This window comes from Gossypium hirsutum, chromosome A08 (assembly GCF_007990345.1).
Source record: "Gossypium hirsutum isolate 1008001.06 chromosome A08, Gossypium_hirsutum_v2.1, whole genome shotgun sequence".
In the NCBI taxonomy this organism is placed as follows: domain Eukaryota; kingdom Viridiplantae; phylum Streptophyta; class Magnoliopsida; order Malvales; family Malvaceae; genus Gossypium; species Gossypium hirsutum.
In genome coordinates this window covers 59,769,137-59,784,665 of record NC_053431.1, presented here as the reverse complement: position 1 = coordinate 59,784,665, position 15,529 = coordinate 59,769,137, and the positions used below count along the sequence as shown (strand labels likewise).

The 15,529-nt window shown below is 35.8% G+C and overlaps 1 non-coding gene across 1 annotated transcript; it reads left to right on the top strand.

Annotated features, from left to right (window-relative positions):
• The first annotated feature begins 14,509 nt into the window (after positions 1-14,509).
• LOC121205890 (small nucleolar RNA R71) lies at positions 14,510-14,612 on the top strand. Its single transcript, XR_005900963.1, has one exon. It is a non-coding gene; the product is annotated as a small nucleolar RNA R71 (small nucleolar RNA).
• Positions 14,613-15,529: the final 917 nt, after the last annotated feature.

Sequence of the window (15,529 nt, the reverse complement as noted above, 5' to 3'; positions counted from 1 at the left end):
ACACCACGGGCGTGTATAACACCGTGTGAGGCACACGGCCTATTCATACAAGCGTGTGACCTTTGAAAAGTTGAAAATTTTATAAGTTTTGAAACTTTTATATGTTATCAATTTAGTTCCTAATACACGTTTACGTATCGTATGCTCGATTTTATGATCTTAATGAATGTGAATGAATGACATTTACTGTAATGATTTGATATTTGATATAGGATTATTCTGAATTGTGTTGTGGGTTAAGTAATGCCTCCTAAACTATTCCAGCGGTGGTTACGGGTTAGCGGTGTTACACATGATCTTACACTGAATATCAAAATCGAGGCCGAAGCCATGTCCTAGACATGGTCTTACACTAGCTCTTACATATCCATGCCGATTCCATGTCCTAGACATGGTCTTATACTGACACATCTCGTAGCCAATGCATGTCCTAGACATGCCTTCCACTGGCTCGTGTCTCAATGCTGATGCATGTCCCAGACATTTCTTACACTGGCATTTCATAATGTGGTTGATGCATGTCCGAGACATGTCTTACACTAGCACACACATATCGCCCAAATGCCATGGCATGAATATTCGTTTATTCCTAAGGTTCAACCGGGAGATTCCTCTACATCAATCCTCATCATACATAATCATTTCAACAATCAAGCAATTTATGCTATATCTATTCCAATACGTGTAATAACGATGTAGTTATATTATTACATACGACTTACTCGTTTCTATGGGATATCATATTCCATTGAATTTCTAATGTATTCTACCATCACGTGAATGTTATTAACTTTTGGCATCACTTTCATCATACTCAATATCATCAACATATAATTCAATATAACCGAAGCAAGATAGATTCAAGTACATTAACAATAACATGGATAACATGTTTATTTAGTCATACGAACTTACCTCGAATACAAAAACAACAATTTTACCATTAGTCCACAACCTTGTATTTTCTTGATTTAAGCTCGAATCTCGATTTCCTTGATCTATCATTTCAAATATAGCCCATTTAGGACTCACATTATTCAAATTGACCCAAAACTCATATTTTGACAAATTTACAATTTTGCCCCTAAATTTTGCCAAAATTACATTCTTGTCCCTAGGCTTGTAAAATGATTTTTATTCAATTTTCTTACTCTTTAAGCCTAGCCGAACCATTTTCATAACTATAGCAACTCAAGATTTCGATTATTACATACATTTACTCTCTAATTTGCAAACTTTATAAAATGATACTTTTAGGTGTTTTCATCTAACACCTTTCACAAAAGTTGTTTATTTCACAACTAAGATTCATTTTCTTCCAAAAAAATGTAGCAAACAACATGAATATTCTTAAAGGGAGGGAAGAGTGTTGAATATGTTAATAAAACCCTAATCGTTTTAATCCCTAAAATAAAAAATCCTTGTGAGATGGCTAATTTCCGTCCTATTAGCCTATGCAGGTTTGTCTATAAAATGGTTGCTAAGACGCTTGCTAACCGGCTCAAGAAGGTCCTTCCAGAGTGCATAAGCCAAAACCAAAATGCTTTTGTCCCCAACCACATGATTCACGACAATGTTCTCATATCCCACAAGCTTGTGCACTATCTTAGGAGCTCAAAAAACGGCCCGAACAAAGGATGTGTGATCAAACTGGACATGAGCAAGGCGTATGATAGGGTGGAGTGGAGTCTTATTAAGAATGTGATGGAAAAAATGGGTTTCTCTTCTGTTTGGGTTAAAAAAATCATGGATTGTGTTTGTACTGTTAAATATAGGGTTAAGTGTAATATGATTCAGTCGGATGTTATTATCCCGGAGAGGGGTCTTCGTCAAGGGGACCCTCTATCCCCCTATTTGTTTCTGTTCTGTATGGATGCCCTGTCTCGTATGCTAATCCATGCACAAGAGACTAAGATGATTAAGGGCATTCGTGCTAGCTTCAATGGCCCTCGAATTAATCATTTATTCTTTGCTGCCGATGCCCTTTTATTTGTTAGGAATAAACAAAGTGAGGTGATGGCGTTTTCGAAGATATTGGAGTCCTTTGAACGTATTTCGGGTCATCTCATCAATTTCGACAAATCCATGGTGTATTTTAGCCCGAACACCCTTGCTTCTCAGCGGGAAAGGTTGAGCAGCTTACTTAGGATGAGGGTGGTTCCCAACCTTGATGCTTATCTGGGGCTACCTATCCCGGTGGGTAAAAAGAAGCGCGACGCTTTCAAGAGTATCCTGGATCGAACTGCTAACAGGATTAATAGTTGGTCAAAGCGACTTTTGTCTTATGGGGTTAAGGAAATTTTTATTAAATCGGTCTTTCAAGCAGTCCCTATGTATGTGTTTTCGGTTTTCTTTGCTCCTAATGGCATGTTGGAGGAACTTCAATCTATGATCAGTCGGTTTTGGTAGGGTGGTCAAGATAATAATCGATGCTGGCATATGCTTTCTTGGGACCGCATGTGTTTTCCTAAAGGGATGGGGGGTCTTGGTTTTAGGGATCTTCGTCGCTTTAACGTGGCCTTGCTTGGTAGACAATTGTGGTGCCTTATGAGCTGTAGAGATACGCTTTGCTTTTGGGTCTTGAGCGCCAAGTATTTCCCGGATGGGGACGTCCTTCACCCTAAGCGTGTTGAAAAACCCTCCTTCACTTGGCAGAGCATTGCAAAAGCGGCCAGTACGTTGTATGACAGTTTTGGGTGGAACGTGGGTCGGGGTGATAAGATTGATATTTGGCGTGATAACTGGGGCTTCAATGACCTGTCGGGTGCCTCTATTAAGCTTAGTAGGAGGGAGGTCCATGAGGAGAAAGTGAGTGACTTGCAAAATATCGAGAAAGATGGGTGGAATGTGAGAAGGGTTCTTGCGATCTACGGTGAAGACTTGGGGGACCAAATTTTCAAAATCCCCATTATTCATAATGGCCCTAACGATGACCGTATCTTGTACCACAACTCCCTTCTCTATTATTCGACCAAGTCAGCCTACTCCTGGCTGACTCTGAAGCATGTGGGCCTCGGTCCTCACCGGTTTATTTGGAAGCTAGCATGGAAACTCCAGACTCTCCCGAAGATTAAGATTTTTTGTTGGCGAGTGGGGCACAATATCCTTCCTACGTACGAGAATATCTCCGGCATCCATAGGGAACAGAGCAGCAACTGTCCGAGATGTGGGCTGGCTAGAGAGAACCTGCTTCATGCTATTTGAGACTGCCCTAGTGCTAAAGCGGTTCTGGTTCATGAAGGCCTGAATAATAACTTGCTTGAGGGTAGCTATGGCCGTTGTGTGGACTGGCTTGAGGATGTGGCTCGTACAATTGATCTGAAAGCCTTCTCTGATTTTATTACGGTGCTCTGGAATATTTGGAATAGTAGGAACACTAAAGTTTTTCAGGATGTGGAGGAGGAGGCTAGAGTGACGTGGGAAAGGGCTGCTGTGTTGAGCAAGGATTTTCGTATTTTTAACTTCATGGATAAGCCGCTACTTCCTAAGCCGATTATGGAGAAAGGTTGGAAGAAGCCAGATCAGGGGGTTGTTAAAATTAATTTTGACTCGTCTCCGAACGATAGGAAGTTGAGTTTTGGGCTGGTGGCGAGGGATCACGACGGTTTTGTCCTTGGCGGGCGGGCTGGTATGGTAGCGCAGAGTGTTCAAGCCGAATGGGCTGAGTTTCATGCGCTGGTTGAGAGCTTCAAATTTGCGCGCTCCAGGAACTGGCTTAAGCTGGAATTTGAAACCGATTGTGCCAGCTTGGTGAATAGGCTTAATAGGCGGTGGGCTGATTTGTCCACTATAGGCTACAGCATTCGGGAGAACATTAAAATTTTGGATTTTTGTGATAGTTATATTTTTGTTTGGGCCCAGCGTAGTTGTAATAAAGCTGTTGATTCTCTTTGTAAATGGGCTAAGGCTTTGAATTGTATTAAGGATTTCGATATGGATCATCTTGTCGAAATTCATGATGTTATTTTAAGTGATGCAATAAATTGAGGTCGACCTTCGAGTCTTTTTATCAAAAAAAAAAAACTACAAGGGTTCTAAAAGTACAACAATTATAGAAAATAAACATCTAAATCACTTACTTGTAAGGGTGAAGAGTTTGCTGAAATTTCAAGCTTCCAAACCCTTATTTTGCTAGTATTTTTGGTGAAGAAAGATGGTGAAGAAGGGTGACTACTTTTGTTTTATTTTATTAGTTTTTGCTTATGTCATCAAATACCAACCATACCAAATTTTGACTTTTCAACTCTTTTGCTCCCCCTATGGCCGACCATCACTTATTTAATGGCCTAATTTCACTTTAAATACCCCAAATTAAGGTTCTCTAGCAATTTGACACCTTTGACTATTAAAACAAAACTTTTGCCTTTTATGCGATTTAGTCCTTTTTTGCAATTAAGCACTAAAATGCCAAAATTAATTCACCAAAATTTTCATGCACTTATAGAATCATGCTATAACACATAAAATAATATTAAAATAATTTCTTGACCTAGGATTTGTGGTTCCGAAACCACTGTTCCGACTAAGCCCTATTTTAAGATGTTACAAACGTAGATCGGCAAAAGCCGGAAAACTATGACTATAAGCGCTACATGAGTGTACACTCGCTCGTGTGGTAATTCGAACACATAAAACATGGGCGTTTGATCGTAGAGGCCACCATGAGCGATTTCATGGGTTTAGGCTATTTTGGGCCACGTTGGGCCGAAATAGGCCGTGTGGGCCCCACGGGCTCATGGAACCCACACGAGTAAACCACACGATCGTGTGGAGATTAGAGGGTCAGGCTGTATAGTTTACACGATTATGGCCATTGTTGGGATTTGTGGGCCACACGGGCGTGTGGGCCTACATGGTCATGTTATGGGCTTTGGGCCCATTTCTATTGTTTGACCGTTAAGGTTGCACGAGTCGCTCGAGACAACTGTGGACCTATTGTTGGGTCGATAAGTACACTTAGACCCCATACTGATGAAATGACTGTTATACCCCTATGAGGTAAAATAACTGATATACCCCTATGATATGTATAGCTGTATTCGAGCATGATATTTTTGCCTACACGTATGATATTATGACATTACATGTTGCATGGGGGTGGGTTTGATCTATTTGGAGGAAGTGTATTGTACTGGCAGCTCTATTGCAAATACTGTTTAGTGTCACAATCGGTACTATATTTTAGACTGTAGGGATGGGTGGGTCGATTTTATCCCCCACATTGAGTGTAGGGTTGCACGGAGTGGAGTGTAGAGGATAGATGGGTAGGACTTCTAATTGTATTTCTATTACTGTACTGTAATGGGCTAAGGCCCACACTGATATTATTACTGTAATGGGCTATGGCCCTAACTGATACTAGACTATCACAGAAACGAGCTTAGGTTCAAACTGTATTTTCCTACTGTTTGACTGACTATTGTTAAGGGATTATACACTGAGTTTACTTAAACTCACCCTTCTACTATTTTGCGCAGGTAATCCTTAGACGAATTGGTACTGTGAGGGACTCGAGGGTCGCCACACAACTGTCTTTGCTTCTTTTTAAACTTTTAATTTATAAGTAGGTTAATTTGGGGTTTTTGTTTGTAATAAGCCCTTTTTAAGTTTTTATTTTGATTTTGGGATTTGTTTACTTTGAATTCTATCTGTTAGAAGTAGGCGGTTTTACAAAGAGATAAATGCATTTCAAAAGACCACGCTATTGCAACACATTTTAAAATGCTTCCGCAACAATCATGGCTTTTTTTTTAAAAAAAGGCAATAACAATCTAATATGATTAACACTTTGCTAAACAAACTTGAGTTTTAACAATGAGCAAGTTATTCTAAATTTTTCGTAAAGATCACAACGAGGTTTTAACAAAGAACAATTGTAGCGCCCTCACGCCCGAGACCGTCGCCAGAGTCAAGCTCGAGGTGTTACTAAACTTAATTCATCAATTTAACAGCTCAAACAATTTATTTTTAAAACTTTCGGACAAGTTGGCAATCTACGTTATAGTCGCTTAAAAATTCATATCTTGAGTTCCGAAGCTCAAAATCCAATTCTGTAATTTTTTCTTGAAACTAGACTCATATATCTATCTATTAATTGTTTTTCTAGAATTTTTAGTCAGGCCAATTAGTACAGTTTATTAGTTAAAGGCTCCCCTATTTCAGGGTTTGACTACTCTAACCCCTGTGTATTACAAATCAGATATCTCCCTGTACAGAGTTTCAATGACTATTCCATTTCTTTCTTATAACACTAGACTCAATAAGGATTTCATACATGCAAACTACAACTCCTAATTGTTTTTGTACAATTTATAGTGAATTTTTAAAGTCAGAATAGGGGATACAGAGATCACTCAGACCCTATTCCAGTAAAATTTAAATATCTCACAAAATATAACTTATATACTAGTCTTGTTTCTTTCATATGAAAATAGACTCGTCAAGCTTCAATTAAATAACTTATTCATCATTTAATTCCATTTCTATTATTTTTAGTGATTTTTCAAATTCACATCACTACCGCTGTCTGAATCTATTTTATGGTAAATTTTATCTATTTCATGGTTTCCATGGATTAGCTAGCAATTTGACATACATAAGTCCAAATATGATCGTGATTAGCCATTCCAATGGCTAATCATTATCAAGCATTTCCATACCACTCAATAACCATATCATAAGACCATATATACAAAATGATTATAATGCTATACATGCCAAACCCAAAATATACAAGCCATTATGCCAAGATGGTATACGGATAGTGTGAGCGAGCCTCCGATCGTTCCCGATTTCCGAGCTGACTTGTCAAAACTACAAGGAATGAAATGGAGGGAGTAAGCATAAATGCTTAGTAAGTTCACATGCAAATAGCAAGTAACATAACCATATAAGCAAACATAAAACATGATTTGCATAATCATCACCAAGACATTCATATCATATTTTCATTTATCATCTTACCATATTGTTGTTATATTGAGTTTTCAACCCGAGGGTTAAGTACATACCTGTTCAAAGTATCCATTTCACAACACTTACCAAAATTTCTGTTTCATCTCGAGTATTCCTCCATTTGAGTAGAACTTTACCTGTTGAACACATCGGAATATAATTCGGATACATGGAAAGTTTGCACATAAGTGCCACATATGTAGCCAAGCTACCATGTAACCCGCCCATAAGCGAACTCGGACTCAACTCAACGAGGTCAGGCATTCGCATCCATAAGTGAACTCGGACTCAACTCAACGAGTTCGGATGCCTAGTTACATCTCATGAACTCGGACTCAACTCAACGAGTTCGGATATTCGCATCCATAAGTGAACTCGAACTCAACTCAATGAGTTTGGATGCCCAAATATCCCAATGACATGTCACTTGTATCCTAATCCATTCCTAAGGTTCAACGGGACCTTTTTCCCAATCATGTGTCTCAACCATCTTCTACGGAATGCCAATACTGATACTCGGTAGTATTTCACATTTTCCAAGTATATCACATAATTTGACATATTATCAAACAATTATCACAAGTATAATATTTCATAATAGTTATCATATCATTTAAATAACATTAAAATTTAAAATAATAACTATGTTACCGACATTTACATATGAACTTACCTCGTATGCGAAAATGGTTGCTTTTACCATTTCGTCCACAACTTGGTATTTTCCCCATTTTAACCCGAATTTAAGTTTTCCTTGCTCTATCATTTAAAATATAGTCTAATTAGGACTCACATTATTCAAATTGACCCAAAATCATATTTTGGCAAAATTATAGTTTTGCCCCTAAACTTTTGCATATTTACACTTTTGCCCCAAATCTCGTAAGTTAAACTTCTGCCCATTTTCTTATGTTTTATGACATGCTGATCATTTTTCCCTTCTATAGTAACATCAAATTCTCACTCTAACATGTACTTATGACTATTAGGTATTTTTACCTATTAAGCCTTTTACTCGTTTTCACTTAAAACCGAGTAGCACAAGTTGTCTAACATTATTTTATTACCTCATATTCTATCATAAAACACCAAAATACACAAATTTCACCTATGGGTATTTTTCCAATTATGAACCCTAGGTTGAATTATTGCTAGCATAAGCTAAATCAAGTTACCAGGACTCCAAAAACGTAAAAAATATTAAAAACGAGGCCAGAACAGACTTATAATCGAGCTTGGAAGCTTGAAAAACCCTAGCCATGGTTTCTCCTTGCTATATGCGACCATGGGGTTGAAGATGGACACATTTGGGTTTTAAAATTTGTCTTTTAATTCATTTTACCCTTAAATGACCAAAATGCCCTTTTTACTATTCTTTAAAATTTTACCCTTCCAAGCCCATTTTTGTCCAGATTTTTTTAGAAATTGGTCAAATTACTCTTTAAGGACCTCTAATTAATAATATAATTCAATTTTATGCAAAATGCTTCTAGAACACAAGTTTTGCAATTTATTCAATTTAGTCCCTAACTTCAAATTAAGCACTTTATGCATAGAATTTCTGCACGAAATTTTCACACAATCATGCAATCATATCATAGACCTAAAAATAATTATAAAATAATTATTTCTATCTCAGATTTATGGTCTCGAAACCACTATTTTGAATAGGCCCAAAATCAGGATATTACAACTCTCCCCCCCTTTAGGGATTTTCGTCCCCGAAAATCTTACCGGAAAAGTGGTCTTCACTTAGATTCCTCAATTTCATATTCAGTGCTGAAGAACTTTCACTCAGGCGGTGCCTTCAATATATCTCTTTAATTTCTCATATATTCTGAAAGCTTACGGACTCATCTCTTAATTGTTCTTAAATTTTCAACCCTTCTCAGTTTCCCATGATATCATGATATAAAACCCGGATCTCAACTTAATTTAATAGAGACCGAAATTCTAAGAAATCCAACAATCAAAGAGACCTGAAATTCCATGAATCTGATGAGTAGGAATTCATTCAATACCGATATGATTTATAGATCTCGCCAAACATTTAACAATAGGATACATCACATTTTCCTCTTTTCGCCATGGAAATAATTCTGATATGGCCTCAAGAATAATCCTTCTCATTTCCATCCCAATATCAACACTGACAAGGATAATTTTGATAGATTCCAATGCTTGGCTTTAACCCCTTTAACAACTCAGATTTTATGTAACATCGAATGCTCTAAACTATCACATTACCTCACTGTCTTGAAACACATCACAATTTATACAACAGTACATTACTGAAAGTCAGGAAGTCTTTACTCAATGTAGACTAGTCTAGTTCAGACGCTTCGGTTACCAATATTCTCATCTATCTGAACTTTGTCAACATGTAACAAAATTTTCAGCTTTCACAAAACAAAAACCTTATCATTTGTAGTGACTTTAACTAATATCAAACTCTTTCTAATAAATATACACTTCTCATTCAGACTATTTACTCTTTTATCCGTACAAAATGAAATTCTATTATCAGACTTGGGAAAAATAATCCTGACATAATTGTCACATGAAATCTTTCAAATAAATAATTCACCATACCAACTGAAACTCGCGCTTTTATCACTTATGCCTTTACTGATGTCAAATCCTTACACAAAAATTATAAAAATCCCAATACTAAAATCACCACATCACCCAAATCAAACCAGAAGTATAGTCATACTTTACATGATTATCACAAGCTGAAGAATGCACTCCGAACATGAGTCATAATTGACAAATTATGGAATAAAGATAACAAGAAAACCGAATAAAGAAATTCAAGATAGAAAAACCCAGAATAAAGAAATTCAAGATCCAGGATAAAGAAACCCAAGATACGATACTATGTCGAAAAATCAAAAACCAAAGTCATAGAGGAAATACAGAATACCCCGATAATTCTTCAAGAAAGAAAGTCCAAAAGAAAACATCATTTAATCCCACTGAATCAAATATAACAAGAACAATATATCTTCACATACATATATATCAGATGAAGCATCAAGCAGAAGAAACAGAATCATAATATCATATGTATTTTCTCATCAATTCTTATCAGACGAAATGAAATAGAATACCCGATGAAATAGAGCAATAGAAATTATAAACCAGTCAGACTACCAATGCCTTCATCCAACACCAGAATTAGAAGACATTCCCATATAACAAAAATTTCTTCAGAAGATTAATAGCCATAGAAATATTTTTCTGAGAACGGGTAAACACATAGAACATCTCAAAAGAGACGCTAAACCTGTCCAGTCATAACTGTCACACTCAGATAGTTCACATTTCAAATATCATTTCCCCAACTAGTTCTGCCACCACAAATTTCATATTAAACCATTCACTAAAGAAGTCCAGTTCTGAATGATTTTTGATTTACACTTTTTTCGACCTTGCACCTGAGTAATTCGATTTACCAAAGAGAATACCTTCTCTAATTGGGACAGTGCATAACTCCAATAATCTTTACGTCAATCCGATACTTTACTGGATCTGACTTTACTTATCAGCTCATTTTCAATCTCTGATCATACTTATAATTGTTCTATCACTGAACTCCTTGGCTTCTCAACCAGAAACTTATTCAATACAAATCTCATGAAATTCCAATATAAGTACCATTTCGGTAAGGGGGAGGGGTTGTAGGACCTCTGACTCGACTTTTTTTTTTATACATACACATATGACACAACTTCCATCATCATAGCAACATCATCAAAATCATGTCATTCATTCAGGCAATGCAACATTCATGTTGGATTACACCTATTTTCCTATTGTCCCATTCAGACAATATACTTATGCATACATTCTATGTTTTCTAGATAGCTTTACTTATCCATTCATTTAATTAAATTAAGTCATGGTCATGACATCATATAAGGTCAAACAAACATAGATATTTGAATCACAATCACAACTTTCATTTCATGCATCATCATGTACATATCATTACAATCATATAATTCAGTCCAACAATTTAACATAGATAAGTTCATTTTATTATAATCCTTTATCTCATAAAAATTATATATCATTAACATTCATCAACATTCGACGTCCAATCAAGACAAGGACATTTTCATTCTTATCATAATATTATGACCTTTATTCATACCTATACTACTTTTTATTTATTTCGTTCATCTTATCAAGTAAGCCACATACTCTACATCATATGAGCATTAAGCAAATATGGATATTTATCACATATGTATCATAAAATTTTATTCATACTTTTCTGAAACGAGACTTATCATAATCATGATTTTACTCAAATACCTTCACATAACATTGAACATGGTCGGCGTAGCTCGGTTGGAGAGTACCCTGTCTAAATAAGACGGTACTCATACGCGTCGGAAGACATCACATTATCACAGATCAGTGGCATGTATAGCTAAACTTTTACACATGCTTGGTTAGTCCGAGAACCGACTAAACCTACTCTGATACCACCAAATGTAACGCCCTCACGCCCGAGACCGTCGCCAGAGTCAAGCTTGAGGTGTTACTAAACTTAATTCATCAATTTAACAGCTCAAACAATTTATTTTTAAAACTTCCAAACAAGCTGGAAATCTGCGTTATAGTCGCTTAAAAATTCATATCTTGAGTTTCGAAACTCAAAATCCAATTCTGTAAATTTTTCCTAAAACTAGACTCATATATCTATCTACTAATGTTTTTTCTAGAATATTTGGTCTTGCCAATTAGTATAGTTTATTAGTTAAAAGCTCCCCTATTTCAGGGTTTGACTACTCTGACCCTATGTATTAAGAATCAGATATCTCTCTATACAGAGTTTCAATAACTATGCCGTTTCTTTCTTATAAAACTATACTCAATAAGGATTTCATACATGTAAAATACAACTCCTAATTGTTTTTTTATAATTTATAGTGAATTTTTAAAGTCAGAATAGGGGATACAGAGATCACTCTGACCCTGTTCCACCAAAACTTAAATATCTCACAAAATATAACTTATATACCTGTTTTATTTCTTCATATGAAAATAGACTCATCAAGCTTCAATTACATAACTTATTCATCATTTAATTCCATTTCTACTATTTTTAGTGATTTTTCAAATTCACGACACTACTGCTGTCTGAATCTATTTTATGGTAAATTTTATCTATTTCATGGTTTCCATGGATTAGCTAGCAATTTGACATACATAATTCCAAATATGATCATGATTAGCCATTCCAATGGCTAATCATTATCAAGCATTTCCATACCACTCAATAACCATATCATAAGACCATATATACAAAATGATTATAATGCTATACATGCCATACCCAAAATATACAAGCCATTATGCCAAGATGGTATACGGATAGTGTGAGCGAGCCTCCGACCATTCCCGATTTCCGAGCTGACTTGTCAAAACTACAAGGAATGAAAAGAAGGGAGTAAGCATAAATGCTTAGTAAGTTCACATGCAAATAGCAAGTAACATAACTATATAAGCAAACATAAAACATCATTTGCATAATTATCACCAAGACATTCATATCATATTTTCATTTATCATCTTACCATATTGTTGTTATATTGAGTTTTCAACCCGAGGGTTAAGTACATACCTGTTCAAAGCATCCATTTCACAACACTTACCAAAATGTCCCTTTCATCTCGAGTATTCCTCCATTTGAGTAGAACTTTACCCGTTGAACACATCGGAATATAATTCGGATACATGGAAAGTTTGCACATATGTGCCACATATGTAGCCAAGCTACCATGTAACCCGCCCATAAGCGAACTCGGACTCAACTCAACGAGTTCGGATGCCTAGTTACATCTCATGAACTCGGTCTCAACTCAATGAGTTCGGACATTTGCATCTATAAGTGAACTCGGACTCAACTTAATGAGTTCGGATGCCCAAATATCCCAGTGACATGTCACTTGTATCCTAATCCATCCCTAAGGTTCAACAGACCTTTTTCCCAATCATGTGTCTCAACCATCTTTTACGGAATGCCAATACCGATACTCGGTAGTATTTAACATTTTCCAAGTATATCACATAATTTGACATATTATCAAACAATTATCACAAGTATAATATTTCATAATAATTATCATATCATTTAAATAACATTAAAACATTTGAAATAATAACTATGCTACCGACATTTACATATGAACTTACCTCGTATGCGAAAATGGCTACTTTTACCATTTCGTCCACAACTTGGTATTTTCCCCATTTTAGCCCGAATTTCAGTTTTCCTTGCTCTATCATTTAAAATATAGTCTAATTAGGACTCACATTATTCAAATTGACCCAAAATCATATTTTGGAAAAATTATAGTTTTGCCCCTAAACTTTTGCATATTTACACTTTTGCCCCAAAGCTCGTAAATTAAACTTCAGCCTATTTTCTTATGTTTTATGACATGCTGATCGTTTTTCCCTTTTATAGCAACATCAAATTCTCACTCTAACATGTACTTATGACTATTAGGTATTTTCACCGATTAAGCCTATTACTCGTTTTCACTTAAAACCGAGTAGCACAAGTTGTCTAACATAATTTAAAACCTCATATTCTATCATAAAACACCAAAATACACAAATGTCACCTATGGGTATTTTTTCCAATTATGAACCCTTGGTTGAATTATTGCTAGCATAAGCTAAATCAAGTTACCGGGACTCCAAAAACGTAAAAAAAATTAAAAACGAGGCTAGAACAGACTTACAATCGAGCTTGGAAGCTTGAAAAACCCTAGCCATGGTTTCTCCTTGCTATATTCAGCCATGGGGTTGAAGATGGACACATTTGGGTTTTAAAAATTGTCTTTTAATTCATTTTACCCATAAATGACCAAAATGCCCTTTTTACTATTCTTTAAACTTTTACCCTTCCAAGCCCATTCTTGTCCAGATTTTTTTAGAAATTGGTCAAATTACTCTTTAAGTACCTCTAATTAATAATATAATTCAATTTTATGCAAAATGCTTCTAGAACACAAGTTTTGCAGTTTATTCAATTCCCTAACTTCAAATTAAGCACTTTATGCATAGAATTTCTTCACGAAATTTTCACACAATCATGCAATCATATCATAGACCTCAAAATAATTATAAAATAATTATTTCTATCTGGAATTTGTGGTCTCAAAACCACCATTCCGACTAGGCCCAAAATCAAGATATTACAACAATTTTTCAATGGAACTATGTTTTTCAAAATACACTACAACGTGACATCGTAGATTCAGCCATAATGTCTTGGCTGGGTTTGGGGTGTTACAATACCTTAGCAAATAATGAAGTGAGAGCATCAACTTCATGAACTCTAGCTACACATCATCCTGAAGCTGTTCGATTTGTTGGTCATTGATAGTTATTGCTTCAGATCCTCTCGATGATCTCATAAGCCTCATTATAAGACTTAGACAAAATTGTTCCATTCGCAGAAGCATCTACCATCAATCTTGTATGTTCATTGAAACCATTATAGAATGTCTCCAACTGGATACAATGAGGAATCCCATGTTGAGGACACTTACGAAGTAACTCCTTGAATCACTCCCAAGCCTCATACAAAAACTCTCCAATTGTTGGAAAGTTGTGATCTTGTTCCTCAACTTAGCATTCTTGCTAGGTGGGAAATACTTAACCAAAAATATCTCTGCTAATTCTTGACATGTAGATATGGAACTTGGTGGCAATGAATTGAGACATGCCCGTGCTCGATCTTACAAGTATGGAATCAATAACCTCAGTGTGTCTTCAATCACACCGGCTATCTTGAATGAATCACTTACCTCTATAAACAATCGAAGGTAGAGATGTGGATCTTCCATGGGCATACCACTAAATTAGCCAATCGTTTGTAGCATTTTAAACATCACTGGTTTCAATTCTAATTGGGTTGCCTCAATATCTGGTCTTCTAATTCCTAGATTTAACTCATTGAAAAGTGGCACAGCATATTTTTTGATGCATCAAACCCTATCATCAGCAATGAGGATGGGATTTCGTACATGATCAGCTTCATTACCTTGGTCTTGATTCTGAATTTCAAGGTCCATCTCGACTTGTCTTTGATCTCTTTATTCACGTCTTCTTTGTCTGAAAGTTCGCTCAATTTCAGGGTCTACTGGGAGTAAATCGATAATTTGATCTATGCTCATAAACTCCTAAGAAGAAAATCACAAAATTTAAAAGAATAAGTTGTTAATGTTAGAAGCAACCAAATTGAAAATAAATAATTTCACAAAAAATGACTATGGTAATAGTTGACAATTCTTGGCAATGGCGCCAAAAACTTGTAGTGCTCGGGTTTGTGCAAGTATACATAGTCGTTATCAAGTAATAAGTAAGTGTCAAGTTATCGTCCCCACAGGGATTGTATTTGTGCTAATCCAATTAATTTGTAAAATTATATTAACAATTTGATAAATAAAAAACAATATAATTGAGACGTGATGGAAAAATTAAGTATATGAAACTAAATGCAATGATCCCTAATGCAATTTATCCTAAGTATGGAAACTATATGAAC